The sequence below is a fragment of the Callorhinus ursinus genome, unplaced genomic scaffold, assembly GCF_003265705.2.
Source record: "Callorhinus ursinus isolate GAN/ISIS: 27379988/994484 unplaced genomic scaffold, GSC_fseal_2.0 scaffold1, whole genome shotgun sequence".
Lineage (NCBI taxonomy): Eukaryota > Metazoa > Chordata > Mammalia > Carnivora > Otariidae > Callorhinus > Callorhinus ursinus.
In genome coordinates this window covers 26473739-26495668 of record NW_027397063.1, presented here as the reverse complement: position 1 = coordinate 26495668, position 21930 = coordinate 26473739, and the positions used below count along the sequence as shown (strand labels likewise).

General features: G+C 36.0%; 1 long non-coding RNA gene across 1 annotated transcript; it reads left to right on the top strand.

Moving 5' to 3' along the window:
- Nucleotides 1-95: 95 nt before the first annotated feature.
- On the top strand, nucleotides 96-19849 carry LOC112821072 (uncharacterized). The gene is made up of 3 exons (XR_003207335.2): nucleotides 96-143; nucleotides 15042-15176; nucleotides 19540-19849. It is a non-coding gene; the product is annotated as an uncharacterized lncRNA (long non-coding RNA).
- The last annotated feature ends 2081 nt before the right edge of the window (nucleotides 19850-21930 follow it).

The following is a 21930-nucleotide window of genomic DNA, read 5'->3' as shown; positions in this document are numbered from 1 at the left end:
CTTTGATTTAAACCCCAAAGGGGGGTAAAGAGTTAAAAAAAAAAAAAAAAAAGCTCTAAATTCTAGAATGTGCTTGGAAAGCTGTTTTGACAACCATGAAAGCACAGAAAGATTATCAGAACACATAAACTAGTCCAAGGAGGGTAAGTATGATCACAGAGTTTGTGTGAGCATCTAGAAACCTCCTTCTCATTTCTTGCCAAAACCTAACTACCAAGGGATGAGGGGAGAAGTGTTAAATACAGTGATTAAAAAAGGGACATAGTTTTAAATTAGGGGTTGCTTCAAATGGTCTTCTTAAACCATATGAGTAGGTGATTTCTAAGACGTGAAAACTTTCCTACAGGGTTATAATAACAAAACTTTTAGTGTGGTTAATACAAACACACAGGAATATTTCAGTTCTATTGTTTGTAATTCAATGAAGCAGCAACACCTAATAAATAGAAAGCACTGAAGTGGGTGTTGAAAAGCTGAATTCTAACAACAGGTGACTTTTTCTTCTAACCATTTCACATGTTTGTGCTTTAGCATCTCTTCCTTAAAGGTAGAAAAGATAAACCTTTTCTAATGGTAATCTGAGGTTATACCAAAGGACAAAGTTTACAGCACTGCTATTTTAAATATTATTGATTTTGATAACAAGGGAGAGCCAATTATAAATTATTCTTGATATCTGGTTTAAAAGAATAAAGTAAAATCTGATAATTAAAGAAATCAGTCGGTGCACCTGGGTGGCTCAGTCGTTAAGCGTCTGCTTTTGGCTCAGATCATGATCCCAGGGTCCTGGGATCGAGCCCCGCATCGGGGTCCCTGCTCTGTGGGAAGCCTGCTTCTCCCACTCCCCCTGCTTGTGTTCCCTATCTCGCTGTGTCTCTCTCTCTGTCAAATAAATAAATAAAATCTTTAAAAAAAGAAATCAATCTTGTACCTTTCAGTTTAGTCAAGTATAAAAGACACAACAATAACATAAGCAAATTTAGTGAATAGTCCAATTGTAAGTCTATTCTATATAGTATATAATGAGCGAGAAATGTACTTATTTATTTTTTTACTAACAACTTTCCACTAAAGGGGAAAGTGTAGCATTAATTTGTAGCATGAATCAGAAATGCTGGAGAATGAAGAAAACAAACTTTTAGTGAGTACCAGTCATTGCTTGTGTATGATTTATACCTGTTAAATTGCTTTATCTTCATATTAATCTTATGAGTCAAGTGATTGAGAAAATACAGGTCAAATTATACTTTTACGCCATGGCATACAGCTAGTAAGTAGCAAAACCAGAATTTTGAACCCATATCTGTCTGCCTTTAAGCCATGTTTTTTTTTTCTACCACATTCTGCAGCATTTTCAAAGGAGTCCATAAACTCCACATTTTCCCACCATGTTTGTTGTTGAGCAAAGGAACGACCTTATCTCTTTTCAGTGACCCTCTCCCACTGTTGGGTCCCCTTTTTGCACCCAAGCTTGAATTAGACTCATGTTTCCATTCCTGGGTCCTACAATGCAGTACTACCCCCAAGACTATCCTCAAGCATTGCCACTTGACTTATTCCCAACCCTTCCTCATAATCCACATCAGAGAACCCTGCCACATATCCCTCTAGGGCTTTGTAGGTGGTTAATTTGTTAATTCCAAATAATTGAATTCATACTAAATTATTTGTAAGATGACAGCTTAATTAAATATCACTCCTAGGGCCTTTCCCATTTTAAAAGGGGATTCTAGAGATTCATTCATTCATTCATACTTGGAACATAATACATGTATTGAATACTTACTAGCTACTTGCAAACACAAGCTGTGGAAAACTGACAAATACAACACACACACCCTCAGCTCTCAAAAAGACAACAGTCTGGTCCAATAGAAGAGATTATGATTCTAAGTAAATTAAATATGGTAGAATGGCATACAGGTTCTCAAAGAGTACAGCCCTAAAGAGTAGCATAAGCATTACCTGAGAACTAATTAAAATACAAATTTTCTGGCCCTAATCCATTCCTACTGAATCAAGAAGTTTGGGACTGGGGTCTAGAAATCTGCCTTTTAACAAACTTTCAATGATTCCAATATAAACAAGTTTGAGAATGACGGGTGTTGTTGTTTACAATATACGGGTTGGATCCAGACTAAACTGGGTTCAATTCTCGCTCTACCACTTCCTGACTGAATGGCTCTGGGTGAGTTACTTGAATTCTGTGTGCCTATTGTATTCTTTATTAAACAAGGACGATAATAATGCTAATAGCTTCCTGATACAATTGTTGTAAGGATTAAGCTAGTTAATATATGTTAAACACTAAGACAGTTCCTATAAATGTGTTTTGATTTCGTTATAAGGCATAAATAGTTGTTGAAAATTCCATGTTTTAAGACCTAAATAACTCTTCAAATTATTTATAATACTCCTGAAATTTTTTAAACTTATTTAATTATAAGACTTTCATTTGAAAAGCTGTTCTATTTTTTAAAGAACAGTGATGGGGGAGATGCAATGTCAACTAAAAACATGGATGTTTAAGGTGGAAATAGTCAATAAATGAAGATTTTTGTTTGTTTTCAGTAAAGGCCTGCTAACAGTTCTTTAGTACAAAATGAAGATAGATACTTATGTTTCTTGTTTCTTAGGACTCATAGTGACTCATAATTAACTCTGCCGCTCAGTGTGATATTATTTGTTTAATATTTGAATAATGATATATTTGAGGATATTTTTTCCTTGAAAGAATGCTAACTTCTTGGGAGAGACATCTAGTCCTTTTAAGCACAATTACTGTGTTTGAGATTCTCTATAACTTGAAGAATTGTCTTAGTGTGTCTTGAATTTTACCTGAAGTCTTGCCAGAAAAAAATAAATAAACTTGTTTAAAGCAACAAGAAAGTAGTATCCCATGCAGAAAATACATTTCCTAGATTGTTTGGTGTCACTTTCTGCTTTCCATGAATTGGGGTAACAAGAGCGTCCCTCTGTGCTCCCTGCTCATCTAAGTCTGCCAAGCAATTAGCATCTCTTAACATTTCCAGGCAGCTGCCTAATGAAATGCTTGTTTCTCTAGAAAGACATTTTGCACATAAAACTCTGTCTGATCCTCTGAAACTAACAAAGGTATTTCCAGTCCAAAAGACACTCTGACATTGCCAAAACAAATGTTCAGATATTTTAAAATCCCTTCCAAAATTTACATTAAGCCTATCTATAGAATATCAATTAAGTCAGGGTGACCATTCAAAAACAAAGTGGCATCTACAAAGATTTTTCTTCACTTTCAAAATATCTTCGTTCTGTATTTCTTTCAGCATATTACGAATTCCCAGGTACATTTCTTCATTTGCTTTCTGAAATGGTTCCTTAGAGGGAAATCAGAACCATGAAGAGGATGTAAATGAGAAAAAAAAAAGTGCTATTTAAGCTTTTTCCAACTGTTCTTATCTCCATATTTTTATAGTTAGTAGACCTTTGCCTTGTTCTTTAGGCTTGTGGAAGATGAACAGATTTCTGCCTGCTCTTAAAGAAGGTTCTTTTCTAAGTATTTAGAGTTCCATTTTCAGGACACAAGTTCAATTCCCTTATCTTTTTATTTATGCATGCCAGCCTAGAAAGGCTTGAGGCCTAACTATAACAAAATACAAGTCACTGCAGTTGGAAGATGCAGTATTCTGATTCTTTCACCTTGACTGCATGCACAATTAAGCTAAAAGCTTTGGGCTTAACCTCTTTTCATTAGTTGCATATGAACTTGCAAATTTTTGCAATATTTGGCAAGGATGGGGAATTTCTTAGAGGTTAGGGAAGAGAGTCGTTCAGTATAGTGATTGTCAGGATGTATTAAGGTTGTAGAGAGCATGCCTTGACAACTGATAACACACTAGAGTTATCGTCAAGGCCCAGAACCCAGAATAATCTGATCTTTGGAAAAGGTTAAAAAGACAGAACTATTCCTGGTGTCAGTACAAGAGCAATAGGATGTTCCTAGGATCAGAGCAAAGAAATCTGCCTCGTAGTCTGTGCTGTAATCAGACTATGCCACATTCAGAGTGAGATGGAACATTTTTCCAATTCCCTACCTGCTCACAGATACCAATCATGTCATAAACAGAGAGCCAAGCAAAGTGAATTGCGTTGTAACTTCTAACACAGACTTTTATAGCTGTTACACCCCAAAGGCAGAGACCTCAAGAGAAACCAAGAACCTTAAAAGAAATAGAGCAAGAGAGAGAGAGAGAGAAAGAGAAAGAGAAACTAATCAGGAAATGGATCAAGACTGGATACCAACCCCAGTATCTTCAATTCTGAGACCAATGATGCTTATGCTTAAATTACATGGGTTATGTTTTAGTGACAGAAAATGAATAGGAATCCTGGGTTTTAATATAAAAAAAATCAGACTGACCACTGTTCTCTTGATTCATGACTTTTTAATTTTTTTATTTATATCCTGCTATAGAGAGAAATCTAAAAACAAAGTTTCTCCATATAGCAATAATAAGCACATCATACCACACACACACACACACACACACACACACACACACACACACACACAAACTGGTTATCTTCATTTTGTCCTTTCTAAATGAACTGAAAGCTTCAGAACTTCTCAAAAGGTCTTAGGACCTACACACAAATCCTGACATACAATTTGCTCCAAAGATCTCAGCTAGAAATTTCCTTGGACTTTATTGGTTTGTATTGAATGGAATATTCCCATGTGGTTGTCGTCTTTGCAGTAGCTCAATCTGAAGTCTTAGGAAGCAAATTCTAAGGGCAGAGAAAGTTTTGTAGTATAATAGAATAGAGAAAAAAAGGTACTGTCTGCTTTAGCTAAAAGTAATTATTAACTAAGAGTTTGTCATGTCGATCCTTCTGGTCCAGTTTCACTATTTTATATTTGTCTTAAAACTTAAGAAAATGTAAGAGAAAGGTAACAATTGGCATATTTAAATCACTATCTTACATAAAATACCACACATAAACAAATCCATTCCCCAACTCCAAAACAACACATTATAGGAAAGCTTCAAACCAGCTGATATAAACCTCACACATGTTTTGATTTTATTGCTGTGCAGGGCTTCTCAGTAAATATTTTATACAGCAATAGAAAAATTGACAATTACTAGCGTTTTTTGAAAGGTGTCAAAACCAGAAGGTTTTTTTCTATGTACTTAATTTCATTTATCCCACCTAATTTATTTTGTCTTACCAAAGCCCTAAACAACATCCCATATATCAGACACTCAGCTAATGAAGTACACCCACAGGTGCCAAAGCTACCAGTGAATTTGGCCAAACCATTAACTAAGCAGTCCCTGAAGTCAAATAATTCGTCACACAGGTTGACATTGATCAGTCAATTTAGTCAAAATGCCCATCTGGAGCATTAAAACACAGCTCAAAAATAAAGAAGGAAGAAGAGGAGAAGGTGATTATCTAGCATGGATCTAAGCATTTTGTACTTTAAAATATTTTATTATTGATCAGAATTTTTAATACAGTTTTAGAGAAAATTTACATATGACAAGCTAAGAATTATTATTAAGAAAGATATTCATGTAAAAATACATAAAGATGAGATGATAGGAGGCCTGGCTTTTGCTTCAAAATAACCCAGTGGGAGGAAGTTGGGGAGGGAGAGCAATTAATAAGGTATATAGATAGGATGACCATATAATTCATAGTGCGAATTGGAACACCTTTGAGGGAGTAATGGCGAGTTAAGATAATTAGTAGTCATTTATTGATTTAAACTAGGGAACATGATTAGCCTAAGTTTAGTAGAAATGAGATAAGGCAAGAATTGAAAATTGTGGAACCTAGGTTATAGATACATAGGCAGTTCATTATACTATTCTCTTATATTTGCATATGTTTTGAGTTTTTCCATAATCTAAATTCTGTAGCATATAGAACTTTAAATATCTGGTATTGATGGCATATGACTTTGGTCAACTCTTTTTCTGTAGAGTCTATTGATCTCCATGTGGTGGCAAAGATCTCTTCCCTTTCTAAAATTCTGAAATTCAACAGCAAGAGGAGTTGAGCCTGACTTTGATTAGAATGAAAATAAATAGGGAATATGAAGAGAAGGGTAGGAGGGCTTATTCAATCATGTCATACCTAGCAGATATTAATGGTATCCTGAAAAATAGAAATAAGTAGTAGCTCAATTAGTATCCTGTGAAAAGGAACCACTAATGTGAGTCCTAAGAAGAAGAAAATAAATAAAAGGCAAGTTTGTCATTCTAAGGACTTCTCTCTCCCTGAGTAAACAATAGTGCTACAAATCCAGTAAGCATGGTACAAGCAGCATGGATGGGCTAAGACTTACACCTGATGTAGATGCATGATGCTTATAAACCAGTTAAGCTGCATCTATATACAAACAATAAAAACCAACCAAAGCAGTGCAGGCACAAACCCTATGAGTCACCTCTGCCACATGTCATCAATATGGATCACTACTGCTCTTTCCATCCTAGGGTAATCTGTATTGACTATAGAAGCCAATATTATCCAAATCTATTGGCTGAATCTATTGTGCTATGATCTGTTTTTCTCTAGCTGTGACCATGAGTATCATTAATTGAACTTAGCAGTCTTATCACTTCTTGTACTGTAGCTCATCCTTGTGTCTATTACTCATTCATATATGTAATGATATGAATTAATTCATTAGTCCTGAAGGGAATGTTAAACTGTGGTAGTCTAAGATTGGATACTGTTGGGAAAAGCAAATTTGCATAAAGTTCTTACCTCAAGTTCTTGTTCCTCCACAATGTAGAAACAGACCACATACTCAAAATACAACCACTAGCAATGGCTGAAGTAAATGGTCATTCCTAGTTTATTATTTTAATCCACACAACAACCCTTTAAGGTATGTACTATTATTATCATCACCATTTTACTGATGAGAATTTGAGGCAGAAGGCTTAGTAACTTATAAAGATTATGCATATGGCTAGTTGCAAAGCAAGGATTTGAAACTATATGCCCCACAAAGCCTAAAACATTTCCTATCTAATTCTTTACAAGAAAAAGTTTGCCAATCGCTAGTTTAAGCCAATTGAAGTAATTCCCTTTCCCTCACTATGATTGGTTTAAACAAAAGCAGGTGACACTTTCCTTCATCACTCTTCTTGTGATGCTTGGGGAAGTCTATTGTGTGTGTCATGGGAACACAGGAGGAAGTATATACTTCAGAAACAAGGAAGAAACACTAGTACTTTCAGCCTTGGAATATTGTTGTACAAGAATATGATACAAGGGCTTTGTCGTGAACTGTGTTTCCCCCAAAATATATGTTGAAGTTCTAACTATCATATCTCAGAATAGAACCTTATTTGGAAGTAGAGTCATTGCAGATATAATTATGTAAGATGGGTCATACTGGAGGGGGTGGGCCCCCAATCTAATGACTGTTGTTCTTATAAGAAGACAGCCATGTGAAAACAGAGTCACAGGGAGAATGCCAGGTAGTGATGAAGGCAGACATTGACGTAATGAATCTACAAGTAAGAAACACCGAAGATTGCCAGGAAATCTCCAGAAGCTTAGACAGAAGCATGGACCAGACTCTCTCTCACATCCCTCAGAAGGAACCAACCTTGTAAAGATCTTAATTTCAGACTTCTAGCCTCCAGAACTATGAGAAAACACATTTCTGTTGTTTAACCCACTCAGTCCTGGGAAACTAATACAGGGTTGTTGCAGCAACTTATATTCATGAGGGGAATAGGCTGAGGACAAGAGTCAACACACTGAGGATGACAAGACATAGATGGAGAGATGGCACCCTGGGGATATATCGACCCACTGAGTTTACCAAATCTAAAATTGTGCCTTTAGATTTCTTACCTGGGATAATAAATCCTCTTATTGCATAAGCAACTTTGAACACTATCCTCTGTTACTTGCAACCAAAAGCATCATAAGTGATATACCACACAGCCTGTATTTTTTAAAGCAATCCTGATTTCAAATATTCTATTTCACTGTCCACATAAGTACAGTCAAAATTATTAACAATTGCTTTCTTCTCCTTGGCTCAGAGAATGAGATGATTATGAGCAATCCTCGTGATGTGAAGTAGGTAGAAATGAAGGAGGGAAGGTTTTACAGACGGCGGGCAAGTCAGTAATGCACAGAACCGAGATCAAGGCAGCCAAGATGCCGAGTGATTAGGACAGGTATCAGCTACTACAATCCAGTCTTCAATTATGAGATGTGATGAAGAAGCACAGTAGTAAATTTTGAAAAGACTGGGTTTGTTATCAAAACTGATTAAGATTTCTCTAGTGAATGACAACTTGATTTCTTGATATGTATATAAAAGTCAAAGGATTTTTAAATTAACAACTAAAAAAAACAGACACTCTCACTAAACAACATAAACTAGCACGATTTTAAATGCAAACATTAAGGGAAAGCCATCTAGCTATCTGTGCACATTTCGCTATACAATTTTGCATATATACTAAGGGATAGGAATCAACAAGCATTATACAGTGACAGGATAGATCTCTAGGCAGAAAATGTCAGTAACAACTGAAATATTGAATATACAAATGGACCACATATAAAAATAGAACTCTGACCCACAACCTGCAGTAACATGCCCAGGAAACCAACTCCCTTATCTACAACAAACAGTCCACGAAGCCAGCCTGCTGTAGGTCGGACTTGCAGGAAGCCAGATTACTATCAAGTGATCATCCAGAAAGCTAAACAATAACTTCTGTAACAGCCCAATATGGCCAGGACTTGATTAATAACTGATGGCTTCCCTAGTTTTTGTTCCCACTTCCAACGTAGCACCAGCCAGAGAAAACTAAATATGTACCCCTAACCAATCATATAGGACAATCTACTTCTAGGTAGCCTGTCTACAGCTTCCTCATGCCAACAGCCTCTAAATCGAGGCACACCTGAAGCCTTTCCTTTTTCTACTATAAAGCTTTCCCAGTCCCCTTCCTGCCTTTGAGTCTATGCCAAAACACAAGTGATAATGGTTAACTTCCTTGTTATGAGCAAGCTCAGAATAAATAGCCTTTGTTTTTTCTCATTTAGTTGGCCTTCTTGTATTTGCATACAATTAAGTTTATATGAAGAAATGCCCTCTCACCACCTCCCCTCAAGAACTCCATAGTCAATGACTGTCATGATTGTGGTTTTAGGGGGCAAGTCAGGATTCCAAATTAGTACTTGCAAAACTTTCTGAAATGATACAGCCCTCACTACCACTCACCGTCCACCCCCAGACTCATAGAGTCAAATCTATATCCAGCCCAGTATTGATGGTTTATCATTCTCCTCAGTTATATGAAGCAGAGAATGTCTGAGTACCATCAAGCACTATCTAGCTGAAAGATGAGGTGTCTCTCAAACTCAGTTCAAACTAGTCTCCAGAAAAAAAAAAAGTTACTTAATGCCCAAGGTGTAGACAATAATCTGATTTATAAGTTAACATCATTTGATTATTATTCAGAGTTCATTGTACATGGAAAAGAATAAAAGAGAGAAAGACTTCTTTTTATTTTAATTGAGATGCTTCCTAAAAGTTGGCATTTCTTCTAACTCCACACAAGTCAGCAAGCATTTCTACACCCCATAGTCGTGCTTAAATAGGTAGTGATACCTCTTATTGACTTGACTTCCTAAAGCACTCCCCTGAAAAGGTACTAAAATACTGAATTTATTTGTAAAAAGTTAATTCATACAGAGAATTAAGATTTGATGGAGAAGTTACCAGTTCCCAAATATTTCTACAGATCGGGCTCTTATCCCTTTAATGCTTGAATTACTCTGATGATCATGTGATATACTGACCACATGATCAATATGGTATATGACCATATTTCTGTAGTTACAAAACTAGCCTTTCCACAGCATTTTCATGTCTCCTATCATCTCCAGTGTCTCCTTGTTGTCTTTCTGTGTCAATTCGAAACACCTAATCTTCAATCCATTTCTCTAATGTCATATCTCATTTCTTTATATATCATTTTTATACTACAACCAAATCAATTATGTAGCTGCCCTAGATAATATTTCCATTTTTTCTGTTAACCTCTTTGCATACTATAAATAAAGGTTTTCCTATTGAAATTTAGATATATAATCTCCTTCAAGACTCAGTTAAAACTCATCTGCTTCTGGAGGCCTTCTGACTCTCTAACTCTCTCCAACTTTCTCTTTCTTTCTCTCTCTCTCTCTTTCTCTCTTTCTTCTGCACTTGGATATGCATGATACTCTTTCCAGGATACTTTCTGCCTTCAAATGCTTGTCAAGTGTATATGTTTTCTTTTCATCTCCATGCTAGATTGGAAACCTCTCAAGGGCAGGAATCTTGCCCTTTTGAGTTGTCCTCTATCCCCATCAGCACCACACACCAAAGAACTTAAATGTGTGCTGACTATCTGATTTACCCATGCTTTCTTTCATCTGAGTGTATTAAGTTCATCAGCAGCTGGTTGAGCATGCTGATTTGAAAATGTATACAATAAGTGATACATTTCATGTTTGGTGAATAACTGCTCTCACTTTAAAATTCTAAAGTGTAGCATAAAAATAGCATATGACAAGGCTGTCCATCTGGAAGTAGCGTTCTGTTCATTACAAAGTGAGAAGACACTAAATCCTGAAGAGGCCTCAAATTGGAGAGATCACTGAAGTGTTTTGCCAACAGGAAAGGAAGATGATTGCTTTTCTCAAACTGCACCATGTTGCCAAGTATAGGAATCCAGCTGTTATGTGAGATTTATACTCATTTCACTTAACTATAAATGCATCATGCATCATTTTTCTTTAATTACTCAGATTAGCTGGGTAGGTGTAGGTGATGCACTGAGGTCTGAGCATCATTAAGATGAGCTACTGTGTGATAAAGTGAAAGAAAATATTTTTGTAGTAAATGGAGGAAAAAGTATGTTTATGTGAAAAAATAAGATCTTGTCAATGCAACAATCTAATTAGTGTTAAAATCTCTTTAGTTATCCAGAACTGAGAATCTTCCAATTATAAATGAAGTCATTTTGTAGAAGAAATCTATACCACTTTTTTTTTTAATTCTTAATTACTTTTCTATTTTGTGCCCTCATATTCAGGGCATTCCGATGGACAGCTTTAGCTTCTATAAGCATGTTTGCATTCCTTTTTCCTCAAATCTCTGAAAAACTTTTAATTTCCTGAATTTTGACATCAGAATTCCTGGCCAGATCTTCAAAACATCTATCCAATCCTTCTACTCTTCCTAAAACAACTCAGTTCTTATATGAATTTCCAGCTGTTGTGTGAGTTTTATGCTTGTCCAATTTTCTCTGTTGAATTAAGATTTTTCTCAAAATGTTCCATATCCTCAAAGTAGCCCCTATTCTGTCCATCATATTTGGAAGCAATTTTTATCTCTTACTGGAAACCTTCACCCACTTTTTTAACTTGGTTCCACATCCTAATGGCACCTGCTTCAGTAGCATATCTGCTTATGGGCACCCACATATTTTCATTATCCATGTTTAACATCTGTACACATATGTATGTGTTTTGTTCATCAATAAATGGTTGATAAATTGAATACAACTTTGTTACTGTTTGATGTTCATCGCATTATAATTTTGTTGAAAATCAAGGCTGTGTTGTCTTATATTGTGTCAAACCTCTTGACACCTAGAATAATGCCATATACAAAGAAGGTATTAATGATTAAAGTGATTAATCTAAGGTAATGAACTTCCATTGTTCTCTCCCTACCCTCCCCGCCATTTTCCACACAACCATTCAAGTGCACGGCTCCTGTCGAAATCCCAGTTTTGACTCTCTTCAGATGACTCACTGATAGAACAATTATTGTTCTATCAGTTATTATTATGTAGCATATCTATATAAGTACAGTATTGTACAACCATTTATAATTTTTATTAATCATTATAATTGCCACACTGCACTGAAATGGTTCAGTTGCTTCCTGTGGATAGATAGCCTAATAGCACTACAGTAAACTCTGTACATTCTCCATCACACTTTGATTTGTGTGAACTCTCAAGTTTCACACGATTTATAAATGTATAGCCTTTGCATAACAACATATCCTGTCTTGTTTTGCAAATGTAATCATTTACACTGTCTTAAGCCAACTTAAATTTCTTAGACATTTGCCTCGAGTCTCACTTTAGTGCTTCTCTAGGCCAAGTCAGAACATTAATCAAGGATTTGTGAATAACATGGCTTTAAAAAAAGAAAAAAAAGAATCAGACAGCAGGGTAAATACATGTAATAAGATCTGCAGAATTATGGTTACTTTTTAAGTGACTATTTTATCTTTCCAATGACCGATCTACAAGAGAGAGATAAAGTTTTAAAATTTTTAAAAATTGGCCTGGTTTCAGTAATTCTCTGAGGAGACAATGACCTGCATGACATCAAATATGAAAGGATAATTTAGTTCCTTAGGCACTCAGTGAGGATTCAATTGTGTCAGAAACAATACCTTCCCTTATGAAGAGAAGTACTTCAAATTTTACAAGCAGGCATAGGACTATGATCCAGGAAATATATAATTTGTTTATCTACTATGCCTCTAAGCTAAAGAATACACAAAGCTCTTAAATTATCTGAGCTTTCTAAAGGTATGAAGCTCCTACTTTGTCTTTATCTGTCTGTCTCTCTCTCTTCATATATAATATATAGACATAGAGATATACATGTACATATACATGAACATTACATTTTTCTAACTCAGGAAGCAGCAGTAATGAGGGGCATTTTGGAATGTCTCTACATTGAACACAAATTTTGTAGTGGGAAAAAATGTGCCACAAGCATGTGACATATTACACTTCCTCTTATTCTATAGGGTTATGTTTTGTGTGTGTGCGCTCTCTCTTATTTAATGCTATTTCTTTGAGTTATCCAAAAATATTAGAGAGAGTGCTAAAGAGTTTCAAGCCCCTTTCATTTAATATACGAATTGTGCAACAAAAATGATACCATAAATAAGAATGAATTTCTTTAAACACTAATGTTTGGAGCTTTTAAAATAGAATTCTAGAGTGTAATGTTTCATAAGGGTCATACAAAATCCTGTAGAGAGCAATATGACTTTGAGTGGGGAAAGAGGGATGTACCACATCTGGCTTACAAATTGCTTCAGATTCTTCACGTTTGCAAAACTCAAGAACAGCAATTCCGATTGGCTGAACAAGTTTAGGGAATTACCTTACAGATGCAGTAACAGTGAAGAAAGTTCAGTTCAATTTCTGCAAGCACTAATCCAAATGAGAACCGCAAGCAAAGCAATGAGTAGTGATTTTTTTCCCCCAGTTCTTAATGCTCTAGGCAAGGGATTCAATCCTAGGGGCTGTGCTATTGAGAACAGGGAAGAATACTGAGCAATGGGGAGTGATTTCGGGGTGTGCTGTTGTTGGCACTGGTGGAGAAGAAATAACAAATCAGAAGGAAAAATAAAGAGGCAACTGGGAATAATAAAAGATAAGTAAGACTATCAGTGAAAAATAATATTTTTATAAAATGATAAATGGGGAGAAAATATTTGTTCTCTTGAGACACAAAAACTTTTAAAAGAAGTCGTCTGATCTTTAGAGGGCTGGAAGTGTTAATAATGTACTTGGGGATATTTAAGTTATTGTTACTGGTTTGCTGACATACCCAAATGGCTTTTGGGTAAGTAACAATCTTCCATTTAAAATCTGTCTGCCCTGCTGACACTCTCTGATCACATTGCTTACTCAGAGCAGGTGTTTCATGAAACCAGCTTTCAGTGCCAATAATGAAGCACCTTAGAGGGTCCATATCTCAGCACAGATGTATTTAGTTTTGAAGTCTGAAATCTCTGGTGTGCTCAAATTTGGAAATTTAAAGCAAAGAGCAAATAGTTTTCTTGTGTAATGTTAATGTCTTTCTCTTCTTCTTTAGAAAATATGTGGGCTTCATGTGTTAGAAATGGATGTTATTTTCCCTGCATTATGGCACCATAGGAAAGATCTGTGAGGCAGAGAAGCTTTTATTCTCATTATACAGTATACGTGGTAGCACTAAGAAATATGAAATCCTTCACTGGTGCAGACTAAAAGATTTCCATTTCGTCTGGAGGGGAAATGTGCCAAAGTGGCTGAAAATAATTCAAGTAATTGGCAAAGAGCTGTACTCTTAAGGAGACTTTTGGTGTAATTTGATTTTGTGCCTTTTAGGGGAGCAAGTGAGATGTGATTCTACCTGCCCCAGAGGGCCAAGAGATTTTAAACATTATAGAATCCTTAAGGTAGATGATGATGAACTACAATGTCAAAAGACACGTGGAATTGTGATATTCTTAAGAAATAATAATAATAAAGCTAATGCTCAACTGAGTTAAAGAACGTCGCTTACCATGCATAGTCTGTATTTTGCCTTAACACTGAGAAAACAGTCTCATTTAAGAGCTACATGCTCCTCTGCCTACAAATTTATAGGCTTATTGCTAAATTCCATAAGTGCTGTTAGTAATAATGGATGGCAATAACCAATTTGATCAGGATCAGCCATTTATAATTTATAGATGGGCACCCATGGCATTACAGTACAATGATCCTGCTTACCACAAGTCCTAAACTTGCAGGGCAGCCAAGTTTGTGTTGGCACAGTCCTACGTTAAGTCCCCACCAGCATCCCCTCTCCTTATGGTCTCTTCATGTATCTTGGATCTTCTTCACACAGAGGCTTAGAGTCTATTAGTTTTGAATTTATTCCTCCTCTATTACTAAGGAAAAGACAGCTTTTTGTTTTGCTTTTTCCTTTGGGGACATGCCAATTTCTTTAAAATAATTTTAGTGGTAAAATTTTAAGCAATTTTACACAAGGAACACTTAAACATTTCTCTTTTTCTGAGACCTGAATGTAAGGCAGCCTCTGACTATATTAATATTTCTCATATGGAAATAAGTAGAAGATTTGAGTTCCTATCTACTCCAAGACTGTACAGCCAACTTGTAACTTCAGCATTGAGTATACCTGCTTTCTTTTCCCTTGCTTACCCACAGAATTAAGGAAGAAGAAGAAAAGGCTGAAGGAGAAGCCTCAGGACAAGGCCATACATGTATAGCACAGCATATTAATGTTGGGGCTCTGGAGAATCCTCCCACCAGCAGACCATCCTAAACTTCAGGAGTCCTCACGTATTCCCTTAGCTCAGTGGTTCTCAAACTTTAGCTCAAATAAAAATCACCTAAGGGCTTGTTTAAAAAACAGCTTGATTGGTCCCATTCTCAGAGTTCTTTAATCCATAGGTCTTAGGTGGGGATGGATATTTATATTTTTAACACATATCCAACTCATGTTAATGCTGTTTTTCAAGGGACCACACCATGGCTCAATAGTCCCATCCCCCCCAAACATCTTATTTCGCATACTCCCCAACAATTATATTTAGCATACCCTAAGCATCACACAGAAATATGTAATATTTGAAGTTCAGAACTAGCATTTATTGTCTAAAAAAAAATCTTTGTTCATGTTTTTATACAATTCTATGAATAAAGTGTCCCAATTTCATTATTAGGTTCAATGAAAAACATAGGATTTGAAAGTCAGTAAAGGACTTCCAGTTTTAAATACCTCATCTGATATGGGGTAGGTATATTTCTCCCTGGTGTGCCTATTAAGAAATACTAAAATTCTGGACGTTATATATGAAAGAAACATAAGAAGACTGTAAAGGGAGGAGAAAGGTAGGTGAGCTGGGGACCTGAGAAGTGACATGGCAGTGAATTCCCTGGGTTTCCTTTTGACCGATATATATATATCCCAGACCAGATGCTGGAGAAGCAGCAGTCCAGAAATACCACTGGGTGCAAACCAAAAATATCCAACTCAAACCTGCTCTCACTAGACAAGGGACCAGGCAAGGGCGCAAGCCAAAAACTTTTAGGGGATAACTGATCTACTGCAGCCAAGCACCATGGGAAAAACTGTAGAAGAGGGGGAAAATGGAGAGATGTTGGTCAAAGGGTACAAAATTTCAGTTATAAGCTAGGTAAGTTCTAGGTATCTAAAGTAGAGCATTGTAACTATGGTTAACAATAATGTATGCTTGAACTTTGCTAAGAGAGTAAATCTTAAATGTTTTCACCACATACACACACGCGTGCGCAAAATGGTAACTATGGAAAGTAATGGATATATCAAGTAATCTTATTACTATAATTATTTCACAAGATATACATATATCAAATCATCACTTTGTACACCTTAGATTTACATAATGTTGTCAATTATATCTCAATGAAACTGGGGGGGGGAAACATGGCCCCATTTCCACTCTGATCAACAAAGGCTAAGTGGAAACTCAAACTTCACTCCTCCCCAGCAGCAATGAAGTGCTCATTCTTGACAGCGTGATGTTGGAGCTGGGAATTATGGGTCTGCCTCGAGATAAAAAGCTTCCTCACTTTATGGTGCCAGTGGAGACCACATGGGATCCAGGACTCCCACTTCCAACAGAATGTGATGAGGTAATCCGTTCCCCCTACCAAAGTGGTATCCCAGGAGGCCCAGTGGGAAGCCTGGACTTTCCCCACTTTCCACCAATAACAAGTCTCTCCAACTACCCTATGATGCCCATGCAGGTCACACAGAGAACAATATCAAGGAGACACTCCCTCTTCCAGCCCTGATAAGGTCAGGACAGGCCTACTAAGGACCCTGAACTTAATTTAACTCCACCAAGCAGGAGTAAGGAGGCAATCCCCTCTACATGGTCAACAAAAGAGTACCAGGACTTGTACCCCCATTTAGCAGTGATGAGGTGACCTGGTACCCCCAACCTGTGCCTACCAGCATGGTATCACAAAGAAGTCTGCTCAAACATAAGATTTATGTTTGTCTCATAAGATAATACACAAAATGTCCAGGATACAATTTAAAAAATACTCAGGGGTGCCTGGGTGGCTCAGTTGGTCCGAGCATCCCATTCTTGATTCAGCTGAGGTCTGTCTTCATCTCAGGGTCGTGAGTTTAAGCCCTGCATTGAACTCTACACTGGGTGTAGAGCTTACTTAAATAAACAAAAAACAAAAACACTCATCATTTTTTATTGGTCCTACACTTAGTCACTGGAAAATCAGAAACAAATGTTTTGTTATAGATCCCGATAAAAAATGTTCTACCCTTCTGGTCCAAATCTTACAGTGATTAGCTTTCTAAGGACAGCGAAGATTGTCCTTCTGAACAACCTTGTCCTTTACAGAGGTCAGCAGAGTGTTTATTACTCTTCAAATCAAAGGGTCTAAAATGATGGGGGTAGCTTTGTTTGCTTCTGAGGAAGAGTGTGCAATGTGCTGAGAAGGTTTTAGAGTCAGTCAGAAAAATCCATTTTTAAATCCCTGTTTTCCCTCTTACCAGGAATATGATCTTGGTTACATTTATTAACCTATCTAAGCTCTTAGTTTCTTTGCCTATAAACTGTAGTAGTAGTAGTAGCAGGAGTAGTTGTCATAATAGTAGGAACCTGGTAGTCATGTAATAGTAGCATTAATGGAAGCAGTAGTATGTGCTAGTCACTTTACCTGTATTATCTGACTCTCAGGACCAGGACTCAAAACCATGACTTTTAACTTTAAAATCTGCATCTCATCAGGCACACCATATAACCTCTCAGAGAACTAAATGCAATAGTGTCGGTTAAAAAAATTTAGTGCATTGTCAAATCACTATGTTTTACACCTGAAACAAATATAGTATCATATATCAACTATACTTCAATAATAAAAAAAAGTGCAAAAACTTTTAAAAAAGTAAAATTAGTGCAAACATAGCACTGAATGTTATCTCTCTTCATTTTCAAGTGGTTTTTACATATGTATACATATGATATATAATATCATATGTATATATATGTGTGTGTGTATAAATACACATACATATATGTAGCTTCATGTCAGTGCCTTCCCAATAAAAAATCTTCCAATTCATTTGGAAAATTTCAATGCTTTAATGTTCTTTCTCAAATCAGATAAACCCAATAGATAAAATTTCCCACTAATATAATTTAAAGATTATAGAAATTTAATAAGTTTATATTCACAAATTGTCATTTTATTTAGAATATTTTATTGAGTGCTTTATGAAGCCACTTGACTAGGTTAATGACAATAAAAAGAAACTCAAGGGTCAGTTACTATTCTGTGTACCTAGAGTCTTTAGATATTCTTATTTCCAAAGCACTATGCAGTAGAATAATGTCATCAACATTGTCAATAAATTCATTCATAAGTAAATAAATAAAGTTTCATTCAATTGGCATCAAAGCCATTTTTTTTAAATATGCAAAGGCAACCAATAAAGAAGACATGAAATTGAGAAACAGAGCTCTAGCAACAGAAGTCTAGTGAGGGGAATTTCCAGGATCATAGCTGCATAGAGGGCCTAGAAAATTAGGAGCCTATATTCAAGCAATAGATAATAATGTATTCTGGGGGGAAATCTGCTGGAGAGAACAAATGTAACAGAAAAATAATCTGATACATTTGACCATGTAAAAACTATACTGAATGCTGTTGGAGGGTGTGGAAAGAACTGGTAGATAGACAACTAGACAAATGAGAACAATAAGGAAATTTTTAACTCTAGGGGGAAAAAAAAAAAACATGTAAGAAAGGAAATATAGTATGCTCCTTGGTTCTACAGTGAATAGTGTTTATTTATGATAATACAAAAATTAAATATAACTGTAACTTCAAGTTGGGACATGATGCTTTTGGGATAATGATGGGAAACAGAGCAGGAGCTTTAAGAGAGCAAACACCTCATCTGCCATAATAGGAAGTTAACAGATGATGCCTACACTATACAAATCAACAATTAGCAATATTATAATATTACTTAGAAATATGAACATGAATACACAGAAGAAAAGGCTAAAAAGAGTTGAGGATAACACTAATAGAGAGCAAGGCAGAGAGTGAGAAAGGACAAGGCAGAGAAGTCGATTTTTTTAGAAATAAGATTTTAATAATGTTTTTGTTTATTAACTAGGTGTGTACTAATTTAATTTAATTTTTAAATAAGAAAACTACAAATAGTATATATGGTATTAATTTTATTTATGCAAACTTTATAAAATTAAACATAATATATTAAAGCTTTAGTATTGGGAGTTATATACACCAGAGGTGACTTCTTGCCCTTACCTCAACATAGTGTATCAGATAGGATAAGAAAAGGAATGTGATCAAATTTAATAATTTTCCAGTGTGCCAGGGAAATGCTTTCAGTCTTGTAAAACCAAACACTCCTCTAAATACAAACCTTCCTTTGCATATTTATGGAGTAAATTGCTCAGGGCTATCATGAGTTGTTAAGTGTGAGGAAAATCAAGTTGTCCCTTCATTTTAGGTCTTCTTGGCTTTTTTTCCCATTTACTTGGGTTTTTTTGTTTGTTTTCTTTTCTTTTCGGGTTTTGGTTTTTCCCTTTTAAAAAATCTCACTGTATTGTCTGGGCCATCTACATCAATATAGAACTCCATTCTGTTTCGTTTTCAGACCATGCGATATTTCTCCACCAGGGAAATCTACACTTGAAATTGTGCTTTGAAGAAATGAGGGCATCAGGGAGAAAATGTGTGAAGGTAGGAGAGCAGTGATCAAGCAGCACAGTTTGGAGGTGGAAATGAAGAGAAAGAGGGAACAGCAATCACTCTACCTCGGGCTACAGTCGGTAACTAGCAGAGTAATAGAAGACAGAGGGGAAAGGTGCTACAGATTTATCATGAATACAATCGCTCAGCGAAATCCAGAGGGACGCCAAGCATCTTTTTTCTGTCTCTTTAAACATTTTATATAATTAAAGAAATAAAACCTGCCTACAAGTTACTTTTAAAAATACTTTTCTTTCTGATCCCCAATAATTTCAGGAATCCTAAATTGTCAGAAACACACCATGATTTCAAAAACAGAGCTTCCCCCCTTCCCCCCCCAACAAGAAGGCCTGGTAGGGAAGTAAATTTCAGCCTTTAGTTATGGCTACTCTGGCTTTTCCAGGCTTATTTCTTCTTCAGACAAATTCCATTCCCCCAGAAGCTACTCTATCAAGAGCTTCTCAACCATGCTATTAATGTGAAAATGAAAAATCTGCTTTATAGAGGCAGCACTCATGGGAAGAAGCATGCTGGCTCAGTGAGCTTCTAAGACTCTTGATTACCTGGAATTTCTGAAGCTTTTGCAGTTCTTAATGTACCTCTTGCAAAATAATGAAATTTCAACCTTTTCCAAACATAGTGGCTTTGCTTTTCCTTAGACAAACTCTTGCACACATTTTACATTTCTAACTCCAATTTCCTCTGGCCTTTGTCCCAGCAATCCCTACTTGCATTCTACCTGCCATTTGCTTTTAATCTAGAAACCAAAATAACAATAATTATTCTATCAGATCACAGGTGATGTTTCCAAATACATGGTGGAAGAGGGATGTTTTTCTTTTGCTGCTCTGAGTTGAAATAATATGATGGTTAATTCAAAGTAAGAAATTATACAGTTTAACATTTTATATTATCTAATAATTATTAAAAGAAATATGTGGGTAGGAGAATCCTTACTTTAAGGGAGGTAAAGTTTTGCTAAGGTAACTTACCTTGATTTCAAAAAAAAGGAAAGTTTTTACTGATTTCTAATATTCGGAGTTTTCATATCATATCACTGCAGGCTTAGCTGTCCTTCAACATTTTGGGGAAAAAATATCCCAGTAAACAAAAATTCAGTCTTAATGTCTGAAATCTCTTTACCGAGGCACAGCATTTTCTTTGAGCTTCTATTTTTTGGGCTCCTTAAAATTTTCACATTTCTCCCCAGGATTTATCAGAATGTTTGATATTTCTCTAGTAGATATCATGAATCCAAGAAGCGCATACTCTTACACAAATGAAACCCCTCTTCACCTTGAGCGTGTAGCCAAAAGAAGTTTATAGCAAAGCGGCTCAGGGTCGTGTTGTAACATTCATAATTGTTTAAGGTTTGGGAGAATAACCAAAACGAGTGGCTTTTCTTTTTTGTGCCAGACTCTGTCTTTAACTTCAATTTCGTCATTTTCTCTCGCAGATTTCCAGTGCGCTACTTACAATTTAAATAGCGTCTGGATTTAGACCATGAAATATATTAAACCCCAGTAAAACATATACCACAGAATTTTTTTAATATAGAAGATGAATATGGATTTATGAGCAAAAACCACCAAACCTAATTTGATAAACTGAACTACACTGGAGAAAATGGTAGATCGGTGCTGATATGTGATCATAAAAATATCCTACTCTTTTCTTATTGGATTTTGGTATAAGCTGGCACCTCTAAGTCCCAAGATACAACAGTCATTAAATGCACATGATAATTACATTAAAGTCCTTAGAATATTAAAATTTACAGTTCAGATTCTATTGTTAGATGGGTAACTAAATTTAATTGATATTTTGTACACAAAATAATGCTCTAACTTTCTTCCATAGTGAGAGAATAGAGTTCCACATAGATTAATTTTCTAGAAAACTGAAGCTTATAGTACCCTAAGATTGTTAAATTATTTTTATATAGCTGCTATAAATTTACCATTACAACACTGAGGTATGCAATAATATCCTCCCATTATTCCTCGAGAGTAATTTTCTTTCCCTGTTCCCCATTTCTGAAGATTAAGGAAATTTCAATTTTGCAAATTCAAGAGTAGACACAATCACTTCCAATTTAAATCCCAATCTCTTTGAGATCATCATGCTGTCACTACAGTGTTACCACTTCCCTCCTTGCCAAACCTTCTCTGGATGGCTCTGGCTCAGGGAAGGTTGACAAAACATCATGGCACAGAGGGACAGCGGGGGCTGGGGGCGGACAAAAGAGTGCTGCAACAAGTTTGAGGTCCTCTTCATTCCCTGTGGCCTCTGCTGA